Source organism: Triticum dicoccoides, chromosome 5A (assembly GCF_002162155.2).
Source record: "Triticum dicoccoides isolate Atlit2015 ecotype Zavitan chromosome 5A, WEW_v2.0, whole genome shotgun sequence".
NCBI lineage: Eukaryota > Viridiplantae > Streptophyta > Magnoliopsida > Poales > Poaceae > Triticum > Triticum dicoccoides.
The window spans coordinates 290,829,040-290,843,458 of record NC_041388.1 but is presented as its reverse complement, the minus strand read 5'-3'; positions in this window follow the sequence as shown (position 1 = coordinate 290,843,458).

Below are 14,419 nucleotides of genomic sequence, written 5' to 3'. Positions count from 1 at the left end.
ATTATGGGCTCTAGCATAGTTGACTAAGTTGTGCGAACTCTTACAGTGGTAGACTAGCAGATGTAGGGGATGTAGGTGGTACAGTCTACCCGATCATAAGGTGCTAGCGCTTCTGAAAGACTATGTCTCGGTCATCCGTCTTCTCGAACACCCTATAGTGCGAGAAACCAAATGGAGGGGATCGAGTCTTGTGGGGAAAAGTGCGCAAACCTCTGCAGAGTGTAATAAACTAATCATGGTTAGCCGTGTCCCCGGTTATGGACATCTTGAGTATCTAGTACTTGGATTTTCATGTGAATCTCAACATGTTACTCTAAATTAATTTTGTTGGGTTATGTTTAATGATGATGCTTAATTGGGATTGAGAATGCTGTCAGCCATTCTCAATGTTTAACAACTACCATGATAGTTAAATAAATTTATTCCTTTGAAGTAGGGAAAAATTAGCTTTACGCAAAACCGTAACCATAGAGCTTTCCACCAGCCAAATATGCATATAGTATAGTTATTTCATTCCATTAATCTCTATGTGTTACCTTGCCAGCATATTCCATGTGCTGACCCGTTTCGGGCTGCAACGTTAATGTTGCAGGCTTTTCAGACGACGATTAAGGAGTTTTTAGGTCGTGGTTCTATACTCAGTGATGCCGTTGGAGTTGATGGACTCACTTATCTTCCAAGCCTTCCGCTGTTATCGTTATTAGATGGCCTTAAGCCATATTTATTGTAATAGGTTCTCTTATGAGACACTCGATGTAATAAGTGTGTGATTGCTACTCTGCTATAAATCCTCCGAGTACTGTGTGGTGTCAGCATTACTGATCCAGGGATGACACCGGAGCACAGAGATCAGACTGTTTGAGGTCTGGTCGCTACAATATCATGCTTAGGTGGAATAGATCTAAGTTTCAAAGAATCAACATCAAGAGAAATTCTATCCATGTTCCTAGCCAACTCTTCAATCTTAAGCAATTTTTCTTCAATCAAAGCATTGAAACTCTTTTGCGAACCAATAAATTCTTTAATACTAGATTCAAAATCAGAGGGCATCTTATTATAATTTCCATAAGAATTGTTGTAGGAATTACCATAATTATTAGGGGAATTACTAGGAAACGGCCTAGGATTATTACCTCTATACGCGTTATTACCAAAATTGTTCCTACCAACAAAATACAAATCCATAGATTCATTATTATTCTCAATCAAAGTAGACAAAGGCATATCATTAGGATCAGTATGATCACTCTTATTAGCAAAAAATTTCATAAGTTCATCCATCTTTCCACTCAAAACATTAATCTCTTTAATTGCATGCACCTTTTTACTAGTAGATCTTTCAGTGTGCCATTGAGAATAATTAACCTTAATATTATCTAGGAGTTTGGTAGCTTCACCTAAAGTGATTTCCATAAAAGTGCCACCCACGGCCGAATATAAAAGATTTCTAGAAGCAAAATTCAATCCGGCATAATTTTTTTGTATAATCATCGATAAATTCAAACCATGTGTAGGGCAATTACGTACCATCAATTTCATCCTCTCCCAAGATTGTACAACATGCTCATGATCAAGTTGCTTAAAATTCATAATATCGTTTCTAAGAGAGATGATCTTAGCGGGAGGAAAATACTTAGAGATAAAAGCATCTCTGCACTTATTCCATGAATCAATACTATTTTTAGGCAAAGACGAAAACCAAGCTTTAGCACGATCTCTAAGCGAAAACGGAAATAGCTTAAGTTTAACAATATCATTATCCACAAATTTCTTCTTTTGCATATCACACAAATCAACAAAGTTGTTTAGATGGGTAGCGACATCTTCACTAGGAAGGCCAGAAAACGGATCTTTCATGACAAGATTCAGCAAAGTAGTATTAATTTCACAAGATTCAGCATCGGTAACAGGAGCAATCGGAGTGCTAATAAAATCATTATTGTTGGTATTGGCAAAGTCACACAATTTAGTATTATCTTGAGCCATCGTGACAAGCAAGCAATCCAACACACAAGCAAACAAGCGAAGAAAAGGCGAACGGAAAAAGAGGGCGAAAGGAAAAGAGGGCAAATAAAACGGCAAGGGTGAAGTGGGGGAGAGGGAAACGAGAGGCAAATGGCAAATAATGTAATGCGAAGGGTAAGGGTTGTGATGGGTACTTGGTATGTCTTGACTTGGTGTAGAGCTCCCTGGCAACGACGCCAGAAATCCTTCTTGGTACCTCTTCAGCATGTGTTGGTTTTCCCTTGAAGAGGAAAGGGTGATGCGGCAAAGCAGCGTAAGTATTTTCCTTAGTTTTTGAGAACCATGGTATCAATCCAGTAGGAGACCACGCGCCAGTCACCTCGTACCTGCACAAACAAATAAGAACCTCGCAACCAACGCGATAAAGGGGTTGCCAATCCCTTCACGACCATTTGCAAGAGTGAGATCTGATAGAGATGATAATAATAAGATAAATATTTTTGGTATTTTTATGATATAAATTGAAAGTAAAGATTGCAAAATAAAACAGATTGGAAACTTATATGATGGAGAGTACACCTGGGGGCCATAGGTTTCACTTGTGGCTTCTCTCAAGATAGGATAAGTATTACGGTGGGTGAACAAATTACTGTCGAGCAATTGATAGAAAAGCGAATAATTATGAGAATATCTAGGTATGATCATGTATATAGGTATCACGTCCGTGACAAGTAGACCGACTCCTGCCTGCATCTACTACTATTACTCCACACATCGACCGTTATCCAGCATGCATCTAGAGTATTAAGTTCATAAGAACGGAGTAACGCTTTAAGCAAGATGACATGATGTAGAGGGTTAAACTCATGCAATATGATATAAACCCCATCTTTTTATCCTCGATGGCAACAATACAATACGTGTCGTTTCCCTTTCTGTCACTGGGATCGAGCACCACAAGATTGAACACAAAGCTAAGCACTTCTCCCATTGCAAGAAAGATCAATCTAGTATGCCAAACCAAACTGATAATTCGAAGAGACTTGAAAAGATAACCAATCATACATAAAAGAATTCAGAGAAGATTTAGATATTGTTCATAGATAATCTTGATCATAAACCCACAATTCATCGGATCTCGACAAACACACCGCAAAAGAAGATTACATCGAATAGATCTCCAAGAGAATCCAGGAGAACTTTGTATTGAGATCCAAAGAGAGAGAAGAAGCCATCTAGCTAATAACTATGGACCCAAAGGTCTGAGGTAAAGTACTCACACATCATCGGAGGGGCTATGGTGTTGATGTAGAAGCCCTCCGTGATCAATGCCCCCTCCGGCGGAGCACCGGAAAAGGCCCCAAGATGGGATCTCACGAGTATAGAAGGTTGCGGCGGTGGAATTAGGTTTTCGTGGTGCCCTCTGATGTTTTCAGGGTACGTAGGTATATATAGGAGGAAGAAGTAGGTCGGTGGAGACACGAGGGGCCCACGAGGGTGGAGGGCGCGCCCAGGGGGTAGGCGGCCCCTGCCTCGTGGCCTCCTTGTTGATTGCTTGACGTCCACTCCAAGTCCTCTGGATCACGTTTGTTCCAAAAATCACGCTCCCGAAGGTTTCATTCCGTTTGGACTCCGTTTGATATTCTTTTTCTGCAAAACACTGAAATAGGCAAAAAATAGCAATTTGGGCTGGGCCTCCGGTTAATAGGTTAGTCCCAAAAATAATATAAAAGTGTATAAATAAGCCCATTAAACATCCAAAACAGAATATATAATAGCATGGAACAATAAAAAATATAGATACGTTGGAGACGTATCAGTATATACATATTGCTTGCCGTCACTAGTTGATTCTTGATTCAGCGGCATTGTTGGATGAAGCGGCCCAGACCGACATTACGCGTACGCTTATGCGAGACTGGTTCTACCGACGTGCTTCGCACACAGGTGGCTAGTGGGTGTCTGTTTCTCCAGCTTTAGTTGAATCAGATTCAATGAACATGGTTCTTTCTAAAGATCAAAAAGCAATCACTATACCACGTTGTGATTTTTTGATACATAGGTAAGAATGGTTGTTGCTAAGCCCGTAGCAGCCACGTAAAACTTGCAACAACAAAGTAGAGGACGTCTAACTTGTTTTTGCAGGGCATGTTGTGATGTGATATGGTCAAGATGTGATGAGATATAAATTGTTGTATGAGATGATCATGTTTTGTTAAAGTTATGGGCAACTGATAGGAGCCTTATGGTTCTCTCTTTTTTGCATAGGATGCAAGCGCCATACAATTGCTTTACTTTATCGCTATGCGATAGCAATAGTTGCAAAAGCAATAGTTGGCGAGACGACCATGTGACGACACGTTGATAGAGATCAAGATGATGGAAATCATGGTGTCATGCCGGTGACGATGGAGATCATGACGGTACTTTGGAGATGGAGATCAAAGGCACAAGATGATGATGGCCATATCATGTCACATATTTTGATTGCATGTGATGTTTATCTTTTATGCATCTTATTTTTCTTAGTATGACGGTAACATTATGAGATGATCCCTTACTAAAATTTCAAGGTATAAGTGTTCTCCCTGAGTATGCACCGTTGCGACAGTTCTTCGTGCTGACACACCACATGATGATCGGGTGTGATAAGCTCTACGTTCACATACAACAGATGCAAGCCAGTTTTGCACATGCAGAATACTCAGGTTAAACTTGACGAGCCTAGAATATGCATATATGGCCTTGGAACACTAAGACTGAAAGGTCGAACGTGAATCATATAGTAGATATGATCAACATAGTGATGTTCACCATTGAAAACTACTCCATCTCACGTGATGATCGGACATGGTTAAGTTGATATGGATCATGTGATCACTTAGATGATTAGAGGGATGTCTATCTAAGTGGGAGTTCTTAAGTAATATGATTAATTGAACTTAAATTTATCATGAACTTAGTCCTGATAGTATTTGCATATCTATGTTGTAGATCAATTACTCATGTATAGCTTCCCCCTTTTATTTATGATATGTTCCTAGAGAAAACTATGTTGAAAGATGTTAGTAGCAATGATGCGGACTAGTTCCGTGATCTGAGGATTATCCTCATTGCTGCATAGAAGAATCATGTGATGCACCGCTAGGTGACAGACCTATTGCAGGAGCAGATGCACACGTTATGAATGTTTGGCAAGCTCGGTATGATGACTACCTGATAGTTTAGTGCACCATGCTTTACGGCTTAGAACCGGGACTTCAAAAACGTTTTGAATGCCACGGAGCATATAAGATGTTCCAAGAGCTGAAATTGGTATTTCAGACTCATGCCCGAGTCGAGAGGTATGAGACCTCTGATAAGTACTTTGCCTACAAGATGGAGGAGAATAGCTCAACTAGTGAGCATGTGCTCAGAATGTCTGAGTACTACAATCACTTGAATCAAGTGGGAGTTAATCTTCCAGATAAGATAGTGATTGACAGAGTTCTCTAGTCACTATCAGCAAGTTACTAGAACTTCGTGATGAACTATAATATGCAAGGGATAACGAAAACGATTCCCAAGCTCTTCGCGATACTGAAATTGGCGAAGATAGAAATCAAGAAAAAGCGTCAAGTGTTGATGGTTGACAAGACCACTAGTTTCAAGTAAAATGGGAAGGGAAAGAAAGGGAACTTCAAGAAGAATGGCAAGAAAGTTGCCACTCCCGTGAAGAAACCCAAAGCTAGACCTAAGCCTGAAACTAAGTGCTTCTACTGCATAGGGAATGGTCGCAGGAAGCGGAACTACCCCAAATACTTGGCGGATAAGAAGGATGGCAAAGTGAACAAAAGTATATTTGATATACATGTTATTGATGTGTACTTTACTAGTGTTCATAGTAACCCCAGGGTATTTGATACTGGTTCAGTTGCTATGATTAGTAACTTGAAACAGGAGTTACAAAATGAACAGAAACTAGTTGAGGGCGAGGTGACGATGTGTGATGGAGGTGATTCCAAGGTTGATAAGATCACCATCATGCACTCCCTTTATCTTCGGGATTAGTGTTGAACCTAAAATAAATGTTATTTGGTGTTTGCATTGAGCAAAATATGACTGGATCATGTTTATTGCAATAGGTTATTCATTTAAGTCAAAGAATAATTGTTATTATGTTTACATGAATAAAACCTTCTGTGGTCATACACCCAAGGTGAATGGTTTATTGAATCTCAATCGTAGTGATACACATATTCATAATATTGAAGCCAAAAGATGCAAAGTTAATAATCATAGTGCAACTTATTTGTGGCACTAGCGTTTAGGTCATATTGGTGTAAAGCGCATGAAGAAACTCCATGATGATGGGCTTTTGGAATCACTTGATTATGAATCACTTGATGCTTGCGAACCATGCCTCATGGGCAAGATGACTAAGACTCCGTTCTTCGGAATAATGGAGCGAGCAACTGACTTATTGGAAATAATACATACTGATGTATGCGATCCGATAAGTGTTGAGGCTCGCAGCGGGTATCATTATTATCCGACCTTCACAGATGATTTGAGCAGATATGGGTATATCTACTTAATGAAACATAAGTCTGAAACATTTGAAAAGTTCAAAGAATTTCAGAGTGAAGTGGAAAATCATCGTAACAGGAAATAAAGTTTCTATGATCTGATCGCGGATGCAAATATTTGACTTACGAGTTTTGTCTTCATTTGAAACAATGTGGAGTAATTTCGCAACTCACGCCACCTAGAACATAATGGTGTGTCCGAACGTTGTAATCGTACTTCATTGGATATGGTGCGATCTATGATGTCTCTTACCGATTTACCACTATCGTTTTGGGGTTGTGCATTAGAGACAACTGCATTCACATTAAATAGGGCACCATCTAAATCCGCTGAGATGACACCGTATGAACTATGGTATGGCAAGAAACCAAAGCTGTCGTTTCTTAAAGTTTGGGGTCGCGATGCTTATGTGAAAAAGTTTCAAACTGATAAGCTCGAACCCAAATCGGAGCAGTGTGTCTTCATAGGATACCCAAAAGAAACTGTTGGGTACACCTTCTATCACAGATCCGAAGGCAAGTTATTTTGTTACTAAGAATGGATCCTTTCTAGAGGAGTTTCTCTCGAAAGAAGTGAGTGGGAGGAAAGTAGAACTTGATGATGTAATTGTGCCTTCTCCCGAATTGGAAAGTAGTTCATCACAGAAATCAATTCCAGTGATTCCTACACCAATTAGTGAGGAAGCTAATGATGATGATCATGAAACTTCAGATCAAGTTACTATCGAACCTCATAGGTCAACCAGAGTATGGTCCGCACCAGAGTGGTACGATAATCCTGTTCTGGAAGTCATGTTACTAGACCATGATGAACCTACGAACTATGAGGAAGCAATGATGAGCCCAGATTCCGCAAAATGGCTTGAGGCCATGAAATCTGAGATGGGATCCATGTATGATAACAAAGTATGGACTTTGATTGACTTGCCCGATGATCGGTGAGTCATTGAGAATAAATGGATCTTCAAGAGGAAGGCGGACGCTGATAGTAGTGTTATTATCTACAAAGCTCGAATTGTCGCAATATGTTTTCGACAAGTTCAAGGTGTTGACCACGATGAGATTTTCTCACTCGTATCGATGCTTAAAAGTCTGTCCGAATCATGTTAGCAGTTGACGCATTTTATGAAATCTGGCAAATGGATGTCAAAACTGCATTCCTTAATGGATTTCTGAAAGAAGAGTTGTATATGATGCAAGCAGAAGGTTTCGTCGATCCGAAAGGTGCTAACAAAGTGAGCAAGCTCCAGCGATCCATCTATGGACTGGTGCAAGCATCTCGGAGTTGGAATGTATGCTTTGATAAAGTGATCAAAGAATATGGTTTTATACAGACTTGTGGTGAAGCCTGTATTTACAAGAAAGTGAGTGGGAGCACTACAACATTTCTGATAAGTATATGTGAATGACATATTATTGATCGGAAATAATGTAGAATTTCCTAGAAAGCATAAAGGAGTGTTTGAAAGGAGTTTTTCAAAGAAAGACCTCGGTGAAGCTACTTACATATTGAGCATCAAGATCTATAGAGATAGATCAAGACACTTGATATATTTTCAATGAGTACATACCTGGACAAGATTTTGAAGTAGTTCAAAGTGGAACAGTCAAAGAAGGAGTTCTTTCCTGTGTTGCAAGGTGTGAAATTGAGTAAAGACTCAAAACCCGACCACGGCAGAAAATAGAAAGAGAATGAAAAGTCATTCCCTATGCCTTAGTCATAGGTTCTATAAAGTATGCTATGCTGTGCACCAGACCTATTGTATACCTTAGCATGATTTTGGCAAGGGAGTACAATAGTGATCTAGGAGTAGATCACTGGATAGCGGTGAAAATTATCCTTAGAGGACTAAGGAAATATTTCTCGGTTATGGAGTTGATAAAAGAGTTCGTCGTAAAGAGTTACGTCGATGCAAGCTTTTTTACACCGATCTAGATGACCCTAAGTCTTGATCTAGATACATATTGAAAGTGGGAGCAATTAGCTAGAGTAGCTCCGTGCAGAGTATTATAGACATAGAAATTTGCAAAATACATACAGATCTGAATGTTGCAGACCCGTAGACTAATCTTATCTCACAAGCAAAACATGATCACTCTTTGGGTGTTAATCACATAGCGATGTGAACTAGATTATTGACTCTAGTAAACCTTTTGGGTATTAGTCACATGAAGATGTGAACTAATCACATAAAGATGTGAACTATTGGTGTGAAATCACATGACGATATGAACTAGATTATTGACTCTAGTGCAAGTGGGAGGCAATAATAACGTTGTTATTTATATTTCCTTATATCATGATAAATGTTTATTATTCATGCTAGAATTGTATTAACCGAAAACTTAGTACATGTGTCAATACATAGACAAATAGAGTGTCCCTAGTATGCCTCTACTTGACTAGCTCGTTAATCAAACATGGTTAAGTTTCCTAGCCATGTACATGTGTTGTCATTTGATGAATGGGATCACATCATTAGAGAATGATGTGATGGACTAGACCCATACGTTAGCTCAGCACTATGATCGTTTAGTTTATTGCTATTGCTTTCTTCTTGACTTATACATGTTCGTATGACTATGAGATTATGCAAATCCCGAATACCGGAGGAACACATAGTGTGCTATCAAACGTCACAACATAACTGGGTGATTATAAAGATGCTCTACAGGTGTCTCCGATGGTGTTTGTTGAGTTGGCATAGATCGAGATTATGATTTGTCACTCTGATTGTCGGAGAGGTATCTCTGGGCCCTCCCGGTAATGCACATCACTATAAGCCTTGCAAGCAATGTGACTAATGAGTTAGCTGCGGGATGATGCATTACAGAATGAGTAAAGAGACTTGCCGGTAACGAGATTGAACTAGGTATTGAGATACCGACGATCGAATCTCGGGCAAGTAACATACCGATGACAAAGGGAACGACGTATGTTGTTATGTGGTTTGACCAATAAAGATCTCCGTAAAATATGTAGGAGCCAATATGAGCATCCAGGTTTCGCTATTGGTTATTGACCGGAGATGAGTCTCAGTCATGTCTACATAGTTCTTGAACTTGCAGGGTCCGCACGCTTAATGTTCTGTGACGATTTGTATTATGAGTTATTTGATTTGATGACCGAAGTTTGTTCGGAGTCCCGGATGAGATCGAGGACATGACGAGGAGTCTCGAAATGGTCGAGATGTAAGGATCGATATATTGGAAGGCTCTATTCGGACATCGGAAAGGTTCCGAGTGATTCGGGTATTTTTCGGAGTACCGGAGAGTTATGGGAATTCGTATTGGGCCTTAATGGGCCATACGAGAAAGGACAGATAGGCCTCAAGGGTGGCCGCGCCCCTTCCCCATGGACTAGTCCGAATTGGACTAGGGAAAGGGGGCGTCCCCTTCCTTCCTTCTCCTTCTCCCATCCCCTTTTCCTATTCCATGTGGGAGGTGGAATCCTACTAGGACTAGGGAGTCCTAGTAGGACTACACACTAGGGCGCGTGTAGCGACCCGACCCGAATGGATCAAGTCTCTGTGCTTAACTGCCATCCCTGGATCGGTATGCTGACACACACAGTACTCGAGGATTTATGACAGAGGTAAATCACATGTAAAAGTAACGTAAATACTATTACCTCAATCCAAATAGCGGAAGTAACAAGGTTGTGGATTCCCATCAACACCAACAGCAAAGTTGAGTGTAGAAATCGTAACCCTAATGTATCACTTACTCATCGTAAGAAATCCTGCAACATGAGACGTTGCAGCCACAAAGGGTCAGTACATTGAATGTACTGGCAAATTCACACTGTAGATCAATGATGAATAATGGCTATCACTACATGCATATATGGCTGGTGGGAAAGCTCTATGGTTATAAGGTTTTTGCGAAAAGCCAATTTTTCCCTACTACAAAGGAATAAATTTTATTTAACTATCATGGTGGTTGTTGAACATTGAGAATGGTTGACAGCATCCTCAATCCCAATTAAGCATCATCATTAAACAAAACCAACAAAATTAAATTTTAGAGTAACATGTTGAGATTCACATGATAATCCAGGTACTAGATACTCAAGGTGTCCATAACCGGGGACACGGCTAATCATGATTAGTTTATACACTTTGCAGAGGTTTACGCACTTTTCCCCACAAGACTCGATCGCCTCCGTTTGGTTTCTCGCACTACATGGTGTTTGAGAAGATGGATGACCGAGACATAGTCTTTCAGAAGCGCTAGCACCTTATGATGGATAGACCGTTACACCTACTTTCCCCTACATCTGCTAGTCTACCCTGTAAGAGTTCGCATGACTTAATCAACTATGCTAGAGCCCATAATAGCTTGTGGCTGCACACGGAAGTTTCTATTATGAAAACTCTCATGATCCCTTTGAGCTTGGGTGGCGGTCCATAAAAAAACAGGCAATCCTGGTCTACCCAGGTGCCTAGACAGGCAATCCTGGAATACCCAGGTACCTCAATCCACCCAGATGTGTGTTTAAGTTGGCACCTTAAGTAAACCATTAATTAACAATCTCACATTTGTCATGAATACTCTCAAAACCCAATCCACGTCTACGAGCATAGCATGGCACTATAATCATAACGTAATAGTAACTCCCAAGGTTTGAATGCAGGGCAATAGGTTCCTACCTCATCAACTACTTCCCAATACCCACAATTTAATTAGATCCTAATCATGCAATGTTGGAGGTTTGATCTAATGCAATAAAAACTGGGTATGAAAAAGGTATGATCAAAGTGTGAACTTGCCTGGAATGTTGATGAAGATGATTCGCACTCAAAAATCTTGATAGCTCTACTCGTCACACACCGGTCAATCTATCGTAATCAAGCAATAGTAATCACACATAAGCAATCACTCAAAAGACCAGAAAGATCGAAGAAGTCGATTCGGAACCAAGCAAATAGCTCTTGCAACATAAAACAATTTTTAACAGTACCAAAATTATGTGAATTTGGCCTTATCAGAAAGTTTAGGCCAAGAGCTTTAATTTGCAAAAAGAATCAACTCAAACGGAGTTACGGATAAAAAGATATGATCAAAAGAAGTTTGAATATGAATCTGAACAAAATTCGAAATTTGAAAATTTCAAAAAGTTGATGTGACAGGTTCACTGGATAGGTGAAAACAAGACGAAACTATAGGCGCTGGTTTAATCTAATTTGGATAAACGAGGGAAAAGTTATGACTATTTAAAAAATCAGGGCCAAGCTGTTTTACGAAAGAAAAAAATAGCTACGGTTAAGGTCTAACGTATAAATACGTGGACTAATTGATAATCTAATTATTTTATCGTATTAGCCTAAAATTAATAAACTACGGAAGTATATGAAGAAAAAAAATAAAGAAAGATACTTTTATAAGGCAGAGAAAAGACGACTTTCAAGAGAGGAGATAACTTCCAGAAGTCGCGCCGGAGAGGAGAAAACTATTTTTATTAAATGGATCTAGTCAAACCAAAATATTAATTTAACCCGAATCGGATGATTTTTGGAGGCTCTATGGGTATATATTTATTGGTGGAAAAGAGTTTTAGGGGTCAAAGGCTAGACAATGTGGCACTAAATGTAGACGAAAATATACGAAACAGAAAAGAAAAAAGGCGAATGGGCATAAAGGCCTTCGGCCGGCCGCGCGCACGCTGCGTTGTAGTTTTCTTTTTACAAAATTCGGCCTAAGAGAAAAAAGAGAAAAAAAAAGAAAAGGCTGGCTGGGCCTGGCCTATTTAAGAGAGAAAAAAACAATGGGGCACCAGAAGCTACTATACTGCGCATGTAGGCGATAAATAAATATGGGCCGCACATACAGTTTTTTTAAAATAGAAACAGAAGGGAAACCGAATAACAAAATAAAATAAAAATTTTATATAGGCATATTATATATTAAAATTTTCAAAAAAAGATTCTCTACGACATGAACATTTTTATAATGCCAAATAAAATCCACCAAAATTCAGATAATTCAAAGAGTGCTACTGGTCTAATAAAATCCCATAAAAATCATTTTAAAAATACCAAAATGATTTCAAATAAATTTTTCTCCAATTTTCTATTGTAGGGAATCATGTTACCCTATTTTCCATGTATTTTGTTTTTGGAGAAAAATAACTTGAATAAAACTCAAATAACTCTAAATTGAAAATAATTTCAAATGGATTTTAAATTTTGATCCTTTTAAACTCCCAACTCATATTTCATATAATTTGAAGAAGTCATTTTATCTCCTCTCATGAAAATCATTGAGTTGCTTGAAGTTTCTGAATTAAAAAATATTTCCAAATGAAATTCAAATCTTTGCAAAACCCTTTTCATTTATTTAAATGGAAGAAGTCATGTCATCTTCTCTCGAGGGTTTTGTATTTGAAAAGAATTTGAATTCACGGAGATCAAAATGCAAAAGGTGAAAGTTTGGGAAAGTCCTTTTATTCCCTCTCATTTAACTTTCAAAAAGTTTCGAATTTCACTCAATCATTCACACAACAATCAAACAATCAATCTATCTATCTATTTATTATAACATTCCAAGATTTAGAATTTTGGGATGTTACAAACCTACCACCCTTAAAATGAATCTCGTCCTCGAGATTCGGAGAGGCTAGAAATAAATAGGTTAGGTTCGGGGTCTCTTCAAAATTTCATCAATCATCTCCGGGGTCTGGGGTGCTACCACCCTTAGAAACATCGTTACGGTCCCATCAATACTCATATACTCCATCCTTATTCTTGACAGGGCCGGTCTTCTCAGATCTTCAGTATAATTCCTTTCTCTGGGCTCTTCCGGTAACGGCTTAACCTTTTCCTCATTTCTTTTGTCCTTTCATCTTGTAAGGTTATTTCGAGACTGGGTCTTCTTACCTGACGGGTCTGGCACCAATACTAACTAACTATCGATATCTCATGGTGGTTAACAATTTAGGGTTTCTCCTGCAGGAAATGGGTTTGGGTTGATCCTCACCGTATAACCTAGGGTTGGCAAAAAGCTGCCATGTACAAGGGAAAAATGCTTATACCATTCTAAGTTTAAACAGGGTTTTGATCGTCGTCTCTTTACTATAGGTAAGTCACTCAGATTTACCATCCCACATAGCAAGGCGAATAATAAGAGTAAGTCGGTATGGTGATCAATCCATCCCGCACCCAAATCATTACCCTATATATGGTTTAGTGAATCTCGCATTCTAACACTCGGTCATCCTCACAAGCATTGCAGAATTTCTCTTGTCGACGAACCAAGTTCGGTTAAATCCATTAATTCTGCAAGCCAAACAAACATCTATCGTTCCTTCACAACCCTCAGGTTTTGCGTTACTCTATAAGATCGTTTGCCAATAAACGTAACTTCTTCCAGGGTTTTTCCTTCAGCAAGAGTGTGCTTGCTTCTTGGCAGGTCCTGGGGCCTGTGGGTTATGGCCCATCTCTTCACTTGTAAACCTTGAACTTATCCTCTGGGCAACTTATCATTATTCCAACATCCAACTTCCAGCTTCCTAGCATACTTAAAATCCATCCAATTGTATTGTCTTCCTTCCTTCTATTGGCACCAAACTAGGACATGATTACTCAGACTCATCCTGGAATTTCCCTTGATCCATATTTCCTACATCATACCTCCTTTATATCCAATAGTAATTTATCTCTTCATCCTCGTGGGATACCCCTCATACCGAGATAAAACTTATACTTATGAAGTCCATATTGCACTTCGTGGAATATCATTATCCTTTCCAGGGTCAAGCGTCCTTACAGGGGAATATTGGCCATCTCTGCATGGCACTTCTTCAACTGGGAAACGTGAAACACATCATGAACTCTTGACAGTCCTTCGGGTGACTCCAACTTGTTGGCCACTTCTATCATACACTC